Below are 13,566 nucleotides of genomic sequence, written 5' to 3' on the forward strand. Positions count from 1 at the left end.
GCTATACATTTGTAACTGTTACTTTCTCATTCCCAGGGACAAACACTCGAAAGAAAGGAAAAAGTATTTAATTAGTGTTCATCATGGTGGAAGCATGGGCAGAACAGGAAGCCACCGGCACTCTGGTGGGCCGGAAACAGACCAGCAGGCGCAGCTCAAACCCTGCTCTCAGTGACACACTTCCTCCAGCAAGGCTCCACCTGCTCAAGGGCCCACAGCCCTTCCAAACAGTGCCACCAGCTGAGGGTGAACTTGTGCAAACACATGAGCCATTTTACATAGGGGCCATGTTACATTCAAGCCAGTGTGTTCAAAGTGCATGTCTTACATTTATGAAATTATTTTATTTTGATCTTTCATTTGTGTATGTTATGAGGTAAAGATTCCATTTCATCCCTGTATATTCAGATATCCACTTTTATCAACATCATTCATTGATGAGACTTAACTTTATCTCATTGTATACTTTTGGCTCTTTTGTCTAAAAGCATATTTTCTAAAAGCATATTTATGAGGATTTATCCACTTGGTTTTTATTTTTATTTTTTGTTTATTTTCATTTATTTATTTGAGAGTGACAGACAGATAGAGAAAGAGGGAGAGAGAGAGAGAGAGAGAGAGAGAGAGAGAGAGAGAGAGAGAATGGGCTAGCCAGGGCCTCCAGCCACTGCAAACAAACTCCAGACATGTGCACCCACTTGTGCATCTGGCTAATGTGGGTCCTGGGGAATCAAGCCTCGAACCAGGATCCTTAGGCTTCTCAGGCAAGCGCTGAACAGCTAAGCCATCTCTCAAGCCACACCCCCCTCCCTGGCCTTTTTTGGTTTTTGGTTCTTTGAGTTAGAGTCTCACCCTAGCCCAGGCTGACCTGGAATTAATTACATAGTCTTAGGCTGGCCTTGAACTCACAGTGATTCTTCTACTTCTGCCTCCCGAGGGCTGGGATTAAAGGCTTGTGCCACCACACCCGGCTTATCCACATATGTATAGGTTTCATTGCCCAATGTGTCTGGCTTTTTTGTGTGTACCATCCATTCTAATTACTATGACTTTGTAGTATAATTTAAAGCCAGAGCAGCATTTTTTATAACTGTGCAATCAGATCCAGAGCAACTACCTCCTTCTCCAGCGGCCTCAGGCGGACTTTTCCTCCTGGCTTTAGCCTTACAGAAATCTGGGGCTCTTGCCCAGAAAGATCCTCTTCCAAGAGATGAAAGCTGGAGCTCCCTCACTGGGCTCCTCTTCTCCATCTTTCCAGAAATAGCACACGGGCCCTGGAGGCCTTGCTTCTGCCATCAGACATTTTCTTTGCCTCTTTTTTGTTTTTCCTCACCACCAGTTGCTGGGTTCTCTGGAGCTGGACTGGGCTTCTCAAGATGGAGGACGGAGGGTACCAAGCAGCACCTGTTCTGCTTTGTCCAGCTTCTGTTTCCATGGAAACCATGAACAAACGAAACCCTCACCAGTCAGACAGGTAGCTTAGACTCCTCTTCTTCCTGATTTCTCAGTAATGGACAGCTGAGCTGCTTGGCTTGGCCAAGCCAAGCATGGGCACCTCCCCTTTGGGTTGGTTCCCCTGCTTTTTAGAATTCCCAAAGACTGGTGCTGGCCTGGATGCAAGTATCCTATGCTGGTATTTACTGGTAATAGCTCAATGTTGGGTACTTATTAATACCACTGAAATCCAAAGCATCATTGGGGACCATCTTGAAAACTTTTTTGTGCTAATAAATTGGAAAATCTGTAAGGAATATTTACATTTGTAGACATATATGACCTACCAAAATAGAACCAGGGCTATATAAACAATCTAAACAGATAGATATATAATGAGAAATGAGATTGAAATAGTGTTGCAGTCAGGTTCCCATCGCTGGTAGAAATCACCCAACCAAGAGGAGCTTGTGGGAAAAAGTGGTTTATTTTGGATAATAGGCTCAAGGGAGAAGCTCCATGATGGCAGGGGAAAACGATGGCATGAGCAAAGGATGGACATCGTACCCTGGTCAACTTCAGGTGGACAATAACAACAGGAGAGTGTGCCAAACACTGGCATGGGGAAACTGGCTAAAACACCCATAAGCCCACCCCCAACAATACACTCATTCCAGGAGGCGTTAATTTCCAAATCTCCATCAGCTGGGGACCCAGCATTCAGAACACCTGAGTTTATGGGAGACACCTGAATCAAACCACCACAAACAGTAATTAGGCCCTCTAAGTAAATAAAAGGCAGGACTGGATAGATTCACTGAATTCCACCAGACCTTTAAGCAGGAACTACCACCAATATTTCTCAAATATCCCTTAAAATAGAAAGGGACACAACACTAACGAACTCATCTAGTGTAACCAGCATAACCTTGATGTCAAAATCAGAAAAAACATACAACATAAAAAGAAATCTACCAGCCAATATTTTTGGTCTTTTATTGTTTTTCATTTTTAAGGCCAATATTTTTGACGGACAGACTTAAAAATACTCATAAAAGGCACTTGAAAACCACATCCAACAACACATTAAACATACACCAGGATAAAATTGGTTTCATTCAACAGATGCAAGGATGCAACATAAGCAAAGCAATGTGTAATATAGCACATCAGTCAGGAACAGAAATCACAAGATAATCTCCACAGATGCAGAAAAATCTTTGGCAAAATTCATACTTTCAGGATAAATGCCTGGAAGAAATAAGGCATAGAGAAAACATATCAGCACACTGGAAACCTACAATCCACCTTATACTGAATGCAAAAAATCTGAACTCATTTTCTGTAAAATCAAGACTGAGACAAGAAGGTCCACTCTAACCACTTAATCAACACAGTGCTCAAAGTCTTAGAGCAATAGGAATATAGATAGATTTAAAGGGGATAAAAATAGGAAAATAAGACAAATTGTACAGACAATATCATCCTATACTTAACACCCAAAAGACTCCGTGGTGGTTTGAATAGATGGCTCCCAATATATTCAGTTTTTTTTTTTTTTTAAATATGGAACGCTTCACGAATTTGCATGTCATCCTTGCGCAGGGGCCATGCTAATCTTCTCTGTATTGTTCCAATTTTAGTATATGTGCTGCCGAAGTGAGCACATATTCAGTTTTTTATTTGTAGTTTGTATCTGCAGCCACCTGGCTGGAGGCAGTGTCACTCAGTGGATCTTAAGGTGTGGTGGTGGGTTTCAAATTTCAATCTGAAGATATACAAAGTGTGCCTAGCTGGCATTCTTAAAGTGAACTATGTGGCTTTTGGCTTTTTGGCCTGTGCTTCTCTCTCTCTGCTTGGTCCTGTGAAGGCAGGTCAGTTCCTTCTGCCATTATGGAACTTCCCCTGGATCTGCAAGCTTCAATAAATATCCCTTCCTCCATAACTGTGTCTGGTCTGCAAGTTCATCTCAGTGAACCTGAAGCTGTCTGCTGCAGACTCCGTCAGAAAACCTTAGACCTCATAGACACTTTGAGCAGATGTGTAAAATGCAAAATCAATGAATACAAACCTGTAGTTTATTTATTTACTTATTATTTAAGACAGAGATGAGAGAGAGAGAGAGAATGGGTACACCAGGTCTTCTGGCTGCTACAAATGAATTCCAGATGCATGTGCCAACTTTTGCATCTGGCTTATGTGAGTCCTGGGGAACCATACTTTCACAGGCAAGTGCCTTAACTGCTTAGCAATCTCTCCAGCTTCTATGGGTTTTTAATAATGTTTTTTAAAAAGTTATGATTTATTTAATTTATCTGAGAATGGTGGGGGGGGGGAATGGGCAGGCCTGGACCTTTAGCTAGTGCCAATGAATTTCAGGAGCATATGCCACCTTGCATATCTGGCTTACGTGTGTCTTGGGAATTGAACCTGAGGCCTTTTGCTTTACAGGGAAGCACCTTAACCACTAAGCAAACCCTCCAGCCCTTATAGTTTTATTTATATTATTTTATCTATTTGAGATAGACAGAGAGCCAGATACACATATAGAGAGAGAATCGGTGCGCCAGGACCTTCAGCTGCTGCGAATGAACTCTAGAGGCATGCGTCCAGCCCTTTTTTTGAAGAGTATTTTTATTTATTTATTTGGGAGAAAGATAGAAAGGCATACAGAAAGTGAGTATAGACACACCAGGGGCCCTTGCCACTACAAACAAACTCCAGACACATGTGCTACTTTGAACATCTGGCTGTACATGAGAACTGGGGAATCAAACAAGGACCATCAGCATTTGCAAGCAAATGCCTCCAATTGCTGAGTCATTTCTCTAGCTCACATCCTCATCATTTTCCTGTGGACACTGGCTTTCCAAATCCACCACACAGTCCATTCCTTTGTTTTCAGAAGTGATGTATAACCTTAGCTCATCCAAACAATTTACAATGAGTTTAAACATCTATCAAAAGCAAAGTGAGTCAGGTCAAGGAAAAGCAAGCTTGTTTTTCTCCGGAAAGACACCCTGACAGCGTACTGTATACAAATGACTGATACCACTGATTAAGACTCCATCTTGCTCATGAGAAATAAATAGAATAAAAGACTTCAAGAAAGAATGAATAAACTGCCTTTTTTCTCTCTCTCTCTGCAGGGAAAGAGACAGCATTGCTTGGAGAATTTAAATGACCTGAGTTTGTCTGCAAGCTCTAAAGATGAAAGGTATCACTTTTACCCATTAGCCTTGTGGGATGATGAGGTCCTGAGTCTTCCTTGCCACTTCAAAGGGTCACTGGAGTACAACTTTCAGGGAAGATGGCCTATTATTTTCTTTTGTGTCTATGAAGGAGAGGACGTTTCCTCCAGGGGCATCCTTCAACATACTTGCTGCAGATTGCTACATCCTTCAGTCTCCAGTACACTTCCTGAAGGAACTTCTAAGTTGTAGATTTCCAGACTCATTGTATAGAATCCTGAATAAGATATTGGGTATCTTCTGCCATTCCTCCAACCTTGTTGAATTTCTCAGATGGGCATCTCATCTTGTTTAAAGCCACATGCTTGTCATGGCAGTGACCCAAAGGAAAACATGCATTTGGAGTTAAAATCTGGATACCATGGACTGGACTGGAGAGATAGTTTAGAGGTTAAGGCACTTGCCTTTGAAGCCTATGGACCCAGGTTCGGCTCTCCAGAACCCATGTAAGCCAGACGCACAAGGGGAGTGATCACCTGGAATTTGTTTGTAGTGGCTGGAGGCCCTAGCATGCTGATTCTCTCTCTGTCATTCCTCTTTCTCTCTCCAATAATTAAATAAATTAAATAAAACTCTGCATACGTCAGGGGTGGTGGTGGTACACACCCTGAGTCGCAGCAGCTAGAAAGTGGAAACAAGATGATTTTGAGTTTGAGGCTAGCCTGGGCTAAAGAGTGAGATTGTCTTAAATACAGAAATAAAAATAAAACCAAGGGCTGAAGATTTAGCTCATTGGTCACACACTTACTTAACATGTGCAAGTGGCCTCCAGAATGCAGCCAAAAAGAAAGAAAGAAAGAAAGAAAGAAAGAAAGAAAGAAAGAAAGAAAGAAAGAAAGAAAGAAAGAAAGAGAGAGGGAAGGAGGGAGGGAGGGAGGGAGGGAAGGAGGGAGGAAGGAAACAGGAAACCAACCTTACTTTGCCTAAGGGTTCTCTTCTGGCTGGAACTATTGTCCTGACAATTCAGATGTGTTCCCTGGATGCCATTAGAGATGGAAATGGTCCAGTTACTGACTTAGAACTCTTAGAAAGAGAAATGACCAAATAAGGGGCTGTGTGGGGTAGCAAATAATGTGTAATTATTTGCAAGTCAGCCCGAAGGCAAGATAGCACCAACATCTTCCCTTAGCTCTTTTCACCAGGGGAATACTTACTAGCTAATTGGATTATTTCCCAAGGAGATTATTTTTATCATTATGTCATTCCCAAAATGATGTCTTTGAGATTTTGCCTAATGTTTTCTTTAATATTTAAACCAGAAGCCATACATGCATACTGACAATTTATTAAGAATCTGTCTCAAAAAATGCATGGGCTAGCCTGGCATGGTGGCGCACCCTTTTAATGCCAGCACTCAGGAGGCCAAGGTAGGAGGATTGTTGTGAGTTTGAGGCTTGCCTGAGACTACATAGTGAATGCCAGGTCAGCCTGCATCAGAGTGAGACTCTACCTTGAAAAACAAAACAAAACAACAACAATAAAAATCCATGGGGCTAGTGAAGTAGCTCAGTAGAAAAATGCTTCTCTAATAAGTGCAAAGGCCTGGGTTCACTTGTGACAAGACAAAATAACTTTCTTTTAGATAATGATCCTCAATTTATATATATATATTATATATATTAATATAATATATAATATAAACTTATATGGTATATATATTAATATATTATATTATATAATTATATAATAATATATATTGTATATAAATACACACACACACACACACATATATATGTGTGTTATTTATTTATTTGAGAGAGACGAAGAAGGAGGGAAGGAGGGAGGGAGAGAGAGAAAATGGGCACACCAGGGCCTCCAGCCAGTGCAAGGGAACTCCAGATCCATGTACCCCCTTGTGCATCTGGCTTACATGGGTCCTGGAGAGTTGAACTCTCTTTGGTTTTATAGGCAAATGCCTTAACCGCTAAGCCATCTCTCCAGCCCCTAACATTTTTTAATGCTTTGTGTGTGGTGTGTGTAGTTTTCCGTGGTGTGTGTGTATGTGTTTGTGTGTGTGGTTTTCTGCGATGTGTGTGTGTGTGTGTGTGTGTGTGTGTGTGTGTGTGTGTAGTTTTCTGTGGTGTGTGTGTGTGTGTGTGTGTGTGTACTGGCGTGGGTCCCCACAGGCTTGCCTGCTATGGGGTGTGCTCACCTATTGTGACCTGAGCATAGCATCGCATGTTGTGCTCCGTCTCTCTTCCACTGGTCTTTGTTTTGAGCTGGAGTCTCTTCTCCAGATTGCAGAGAGGACAGGGCTCTGAGAGTTCTCGGGCCTCTGCTCCCCTGGGAGACCAGGCTCACAGGCACAGCTGGCCTTGAGTAGCTCTTTGTATGGAACCTGGGGATTAAAACGCTGTCCTTCTCAGGTCCCCTCAGGACCTCGTGCCTGTGTAAGAAAGCTCTCTTACCTGCTGACCCATCTCCGCAGGCCCAACTTAGATAATGAATGATTACCTAAGATTTGAACTGCGCTTTCCCTGGAAACTAGCTGACCCGGAGCGGAGAACTGCTGTTTCGCTAAATGATAGAACTTCACCTGTTTGTCAAACTACCTCAACCCCAAACTCCATCTTATGAGAGCCAAGAGAAAAACCACTGTGCTGCCATGATGTGCTCCTTCAGACCCTAGATATCTGATTATGGTGATTATCCAAATAAAATCAATTTCCTCATTTATTATCCTTTTGTCTTTGGTGGCAGTGATAATCAGTGAAGGTAACCCTCAAGCTACTCAGCTATTTCTTTTTGTTTTTAATGCTCCAGTACCGTGAGTGGCATGTGTCTTAGCTATAATCTTCCATTTTCTTTATTTTATTTTAATTAATTTATTTAAGAGATACAGACCGAGAGAGAAAATGGAATGGGCATGCCAGGGCCTCCAGCCACTGAATTCAAACTGCAGAGGCATGCACCACCTTGTGCATCTGGCTGATCTCGGTCCTAGAGAATGGAACCTGGGTTCTTAGTCTTCGCAGGGAAGAACCTTAGCCACTAAGCCATCATTCCAGCCCTCCTCAGCTATATCTGAACAAAACTTGCGAGTCACCTGATGCTTTCCCTACAAACTCAACATTGCTATCTTTCCCCTTTTCTCTCTGTGTGCGGTGCCATGCTCTGTGTGCTGGCATGATGATGCTCACGTACACACACATGTGCGTCTTTGGCGATTTCTTTCTTTAAAACAAGGAATCATATTGCAATAAAGTAGAGTTCTCCAATTCAAGATAAAGAACATTTTTTCTAAATATTCAAAATACTTTGGGGCATCTATCGCACCAGCGGTGGGTAGTGTTACTTGTCTTGGTTTCAATTAGTATTCTACATAAATTAGATAATGTTTTGTTTTTTTTTTTTTTCAGTTAAAAGTACTAAGTGAATTTTGTTCCACTGAAACAGCCTTTCTACACTTAAAAAAAAAAAAATATTTGCAAGGAGAGAGAGAGAATGGGCACACCAGGGCTTCTTGCCATTGCAAAAAATAAACTCAAGATGCAGGTGCCACTTTGTGCATCTGGCTTTATGTGGGATCTAGGGAATTGAACCTGGGCCATCAGCTGAAATACCCTTTCTTAGGGATAACAGACAGACCAAATCTGCTTTGAGCTATTAACAGTTAGACTTCTTAGAAACTCTGTGCGTTGTCTTTGAGAAGGCCCACATGGTAATGGGGCTGACCCACTCTGGATTGAATGGATGTCCACTACTCAGCAGGAGTTCTGGAGTCAGGGCTTTTCCACTCTGCCCCTCCATTTGTCCTGAAGTTGGTGTAGCTTTTAGGATCCCAACTGCAATGCGAGCCTCTGGTTTGAACCTCCTGCAAAACTCACTGGAAAAGAGGGCTCCTTAGACAGTGCCTGCATTTGCCAGCCATGAAATAGCCAAGGCAATTAGCTTAATGGAGTCAAATGGCTTATTGAGCCCACAGGTTTGGAGGTCTGAGTGCAGCATTAGGCGGCTTTGTGGATTGAGGTCTCTTTGCTACGGGCTCTGGGTGAAAGCACATTGGAGCCAACAGTCCATGTCTAGCCAGGACCAGAAAGAGACTGAGCAAGACAGACTCTCAGAGCCTGAAAGACTTCTAAGATAGCAGCTCTTCAAGGTCCCCAATATCTCCTAAAATCGCCATTCTGAGGACCATTTCTGCTCAGAAGCACTGTAAATTTTCACTAAGTAATACTTGCTACTACCTCTAAGAAGCATAGAATATGCCAACTGCAGCAGTGGCTAGGCACATGACACATGACATTTTTCAACTGTGCAAAACCCTACTGAATGTCAGAGTCAAATTTGTCTGACTCTAAGTCCTTTGCTCTTTCTACTTGACTGGTGATTGATCCACACCAAGAATAAATTTCTGTGAGCTGGAGAGATGGCTCACTGGCCAAAGGGCACTTGCTTGCAAAGCCTGCCGACTTGAGTTTGGTTCCCCAGTACCCAACGTAAAGCCAGATGCAAAAATCTGGTGCATATGTATGAAGTTTATTTGCAGCAGCAGGAGCCCTGGGATGCCCATTCTCTCTGTGTCTAATCTTTCTATCTTTCTCGTACTCGCTTTTGTCTCTCTCTCTCTCTCTCTCTGTCTCTCTTTCTTTCTCTCTTAAGCAAATAAATGATTTTTAAATTTTATTATTATTATTTAAAAATAATACATTTCTGTATGTAGTACCTAAAAGAAGGCATAACTTTGAGAACACTTGGAGATCTTCTGGACTGTGGATAATACTTGGCGGTGGGGGGGTAGTGATAAGAGAAGAGGAAACTATAAGCTTACAGTTATATCTCACGATTCTATTGGATAAAGCAAGGAGTAAAGGCCATGACAGGGACATCAGCTGCTGTGGCCAGAGTCTCAGTGGTTGATACCCAGGCTGAATGCCCTTGAGTTTCTCTGCAGCTCAGCAGGGTAGAAGCATGGTGTAGGCACCAAGTAAGCCACTGGACAATTGTGAGCAAGTATCTCTTGATAGTCTCCCACATAGAACCCTGTGGAGAGTCATGAAGGTTTCCCTCTCACATTTAAGACGGTAAGAAGGCAGAAAGTCCATTTGTAGAAAAGACAGGGCAAGTGCAGCGAGCCCAACTGTCGTTTCCACACACGAGCAGTCACAGCAGCTCTTTCTGAATGCAGTGCTCGCTGGCTCTCTTAGAAACAATAAGGCTTGGGCTGGCGAGATAGCTTAGCGGTTAAGCGCTTGCCTGTGAAGCCTAAGGACCCTGGTTCGAGGCTGATTCCCCAGGACCCAAGTTAGCCAGATGCACAAGGGGGCGCACACGTCTGGAGTTCACTTGCAGTGGATGGAAGCCCTGGCACGTCCATTCTCTCACTCTCTCTATCTGCCTCTTTCTCTCTCTGTCACTGTCAAATAAACAAATAAAAATAAACAATTTTTTTAAAAAAAGAAACAATGAGGCTTGAGGCAAAGATGTTTGTTCCCCTTCCTTACGGAAAAGCATCTTGCAGAGGCAGAACTGTAATCTCTGCAGTTGTAGCTTCTCTCACTGTAACCCAAACTGGGAGTGGCAGGAAACTTGGCAATGGTCCCCCTGCATCCTTTCTGGGTTTGGAAGAGAGAAGAGTATGTGAACCCCTACCTTTTTGTTTCAGACTCTGCACAGAAGGAATTTCCTTGTACTTCTCCCTTGTACCTGGCCCTCTGAGGGAGCTCGCTTAGGGACTTGTCATTGCTTCCTTCTCCCAGTCCTCCAATTTTAAATGATAACAATAAGGACATAAGAAGATAGTGGAATTGCACAGTAGGGTAATCTTCCCAATAGCCTAATATCCACTAACATTTGACTAGGATACCGGGAAAAAGAAAAAAGACAGCTATAAGCAAACACTGCCTAGGAAAACAGAAATAGCAACTGTAAATGTTAAGAATAAAGTACCTGAAAGTACAAGTTATTGGGATTCAGTTCCAAAAAATAAAATAAAATAAAATAAAATAAAATAAAATAAAATAAAATAAAATAAAATAAAATAAAATAAAATAAAATAAAATAAAATAAAAAAATAAAATAAAATAAAAAGAATGGCCTACCCCACTCTGGCACAGACATCCTTCAGCACTGATGTCCATCTAGCTCATGTAGGGAGGCTCTGCTCATCCTAGGATACTCATGTGGGGATGCTCCGCTCCTCCTGCAATCCCGTGATGCTCTGCTCTCTACCCACCACACATTCCAGCTGCCTGTTGCTGCTGAGCATGACACGCATAGAGCCCCCTCTGTGGTCACTGTGCGCGGGAGCCCGCTAACCAATCGGAGCTCCCCAAGGTACCTTGTCTGCCCCATCCAGTGAGGCTCTTCGAAACAGCATGGATCCACGTTTTTGTTCCCTGGCACTCTCCTAAGTAAACTCTTACTTTTCGTGAAGCATGAAGGACCTCTAATTGTGCCCCTTTCCCCCTCCCTCCTTGAACTCCAAGTTCAGCCTCTACTAGAGAAACACACTTCACATAATTCGTGCTTGGATACATCATTTCTTGGTTAACCTATTTTGGAATTGGGAGGTGTCTTTTCCCAACTGAGTTTATTGACACTTAGTTTATTAGAGCACCATTTGCTGACAGCCCATTAACTTAAATTTTTTTTGAATAATATTACCATCATTATTTTTCATTTTTGACTAAGGTATGTTCAGAATGACAGTTCTTCACCTTTCCACTTTCTGGTTTTTGTTCTACGTAGATCATGAATTTTATTGTTTTTTTTTTTTTTTTTTTTTTCAAGTTAGGGTCTCACTGTAGCCCAGGCTGACCTGGACATATGAACTTTTTGTTACAATCCTGGAATTCACTATGGAGTCTCAGGGTGGCCTCGAACTCATGGCAATCCTCCTACCTCTGCCTCCCGCGCCACCATGCCCGGCTTATTGTTGATTTGTATTTGAAATCCCAGGTTGGAATGGATAAATCCTTGAGATGATGATGATGATGATGATGATGATGATGATGATGTGTATGTGTGTGTGTGTGTGTGTGTGTATGTATGTGTGGGTGTAGGTCAGAACACAACCTTCGGATGTCAGTCCTCCCTTTCCTCCATTTGAGTGTTTGAGGCAGGCTTTCTCCTTTCTCCACCTCCCATATCAGAAGCACGCAGCTGTGTAGTCTTCCTCTTCTGTGCCTGGCTTTTTGTGTTTTCTGGGGATCTGAACTCTGGTCATCAGGCTGGCACAGCAAGCAAGCAAGCTTTTAAGTAGTAAACCATCTCCTCACCACTCAATTTGTTTTTTCTTTTGGCTGGGATATTTTATGGGATAGCAATTTGGAGGCGTTTGGCTACAAAGATTAAACACAGCCCTGCATTTCATTCTTTTTAAAAAATAATAATAGCTTATTATTATTATTATTTGCAAGCAGAGATAGATAGAAGAGAGGCAGGGTGAGAGTGGGCATGCCAGGGCCTCTAGCCACTGCAAACGAACTCCAGACACATGTGCCCCTTGTGCATCTGGTTTATGTGGGTCCTGGGGAATCAAACCAGGGTCCTTTGGCTTTGTGAGCAAACGCCTTAACCACTAACCCATCTTTCCAGCCCCCAGCCCTGCAATTCTAAAGATGAGTCTTTACGGAAACCTCCTGGTGATGGGGACCGTAACCAGTTGTAAAGACAGAGACTTGTGAGGACAGGATAGCTAAGTGAACTTGAGGTCTGGGCAGGGAAGGATTTAGAGATGGCTCTGTGCTTTTCACCCTGGGGGTTCCAGTGTCCCTAGAGGGACTTCAGACTTTCTCCTACCTATAGGAAGGTATCCAAGGATGATGCCTCCTTAACAGTGACATTTCCCATAATTAAGAGGCAGCTTCCTTACACATCTGGGGAAAAAAAAAAAAAGTGGCCCAGGATGATGTAAAGTGGCCCATTCTAGAACTGTGCCTCCGTGAGCTAAGTCATCAAAACCAGGCTCCTCCTCACTGGCCAACTGGTCACTGGATTCATGAGCAGCAAGGGGGCCCTCCATTTGTCTTTGACTCCACCCGGGACAGATCCTCTCCCATCATAGACTCAGTGCCCACCAGCTGCTGCCAGAAAGCCTCAGAGTACACCCCCCCCATTCATGATGGCTACCCCATTTCAACATGCGTGGGTGGGCTGCGTTTGCCCACTTTGCTGTAGCACATTGCACAAGTATTGGACCATCTGTTACTGCCCGCTCTGGAGAGGCTGCCTTGTGAGAGCACCTAATGGGTGTAGGTATAGGGCTGTCAAAGCCAAGGAAAGGGAGGGAGACGAAGAAGGCCTTGGAGACAGGTGAGAGGAGGAGGAATTAATATCTTCCAAAGTGGTTTCAGGAAAAGAAACATCTTTCCATTTGTAGCATTACGGCACCCATCTTGGTGCCTTTATTCCACCGAGTGGGCCAAAGGGAGATGGACACAAACATAGGAGGGGATGACGAAGATGAACGAAATCTTCTGGAAAAGTAATTTTCTGTCTCAAGTAGCCAACAGCAGCAGCACCTACTATATGTGGGAAGCTTTCGGTTACTGTCTGAGACAGGCAGGGAGTAAAAGGCTGACAGCCACAGAAGGGAAACTGGGTTTGCATCAGAACATTAAGAACACAAGGTACTTTTTTATTTTATTTTATTTTATTTTATTTTATTTTATTTTATTTTATTTTATTTTATTTTATTTTATTTTATTTTATTTTATTTTATTTTTTGCAACCGTAATTCTGCACTACTTGATTAGGATGTGTCTTATCAAATTAAAAGCCAAAGGCCTTCCTATGGAGAAAGCCTTGGTGGTATAGCTGGGAGGGGTGTTAACAGCAGACCAACTGCTACCAAGAAATGACTATTAATCGCGTCTGTGCAAAGAACTTCTGTAGGCACAGACGGCCGGAAGGAGAGCGTGTGCCTGACCGCGTTCGC

General features: G+C 42.9%; 1 non-coding gene across 1 annotated transcript; it reads right to left on the minus strand.

Annotated features, from left to right (window-relative positions):
• Positions 1–2,994: 2,994 nt before the first annotated feature.
• Positions 2,995–3,101, minus strand: LOC123455924. Its single transcript, XR_006634221.1, has one exon. It is a non-coding gene; the product is annotated as a U6 spliceosomal RNA (small nuclear RNA).
• Between the last annotated feature and the right edge of the window lie 10,465 nt (positions 3,102–13,566).

This window comes from Jaculus jaculus, chromosome 18 (genome assembly GCF_020740685.1).
Source record: "Jaculus jaculus isolate mJacJac1 chromosome 18, mJacJac1.mat.Y.cur, whole genome shotgun sequence".
Taxonomy (NCBI): domain Eukaryota; kingdom Metazoa; phylum Chordata; class Mammalia; order Rodentia; family Dipodidae; genus Jaculus; species Jaculus jaculus.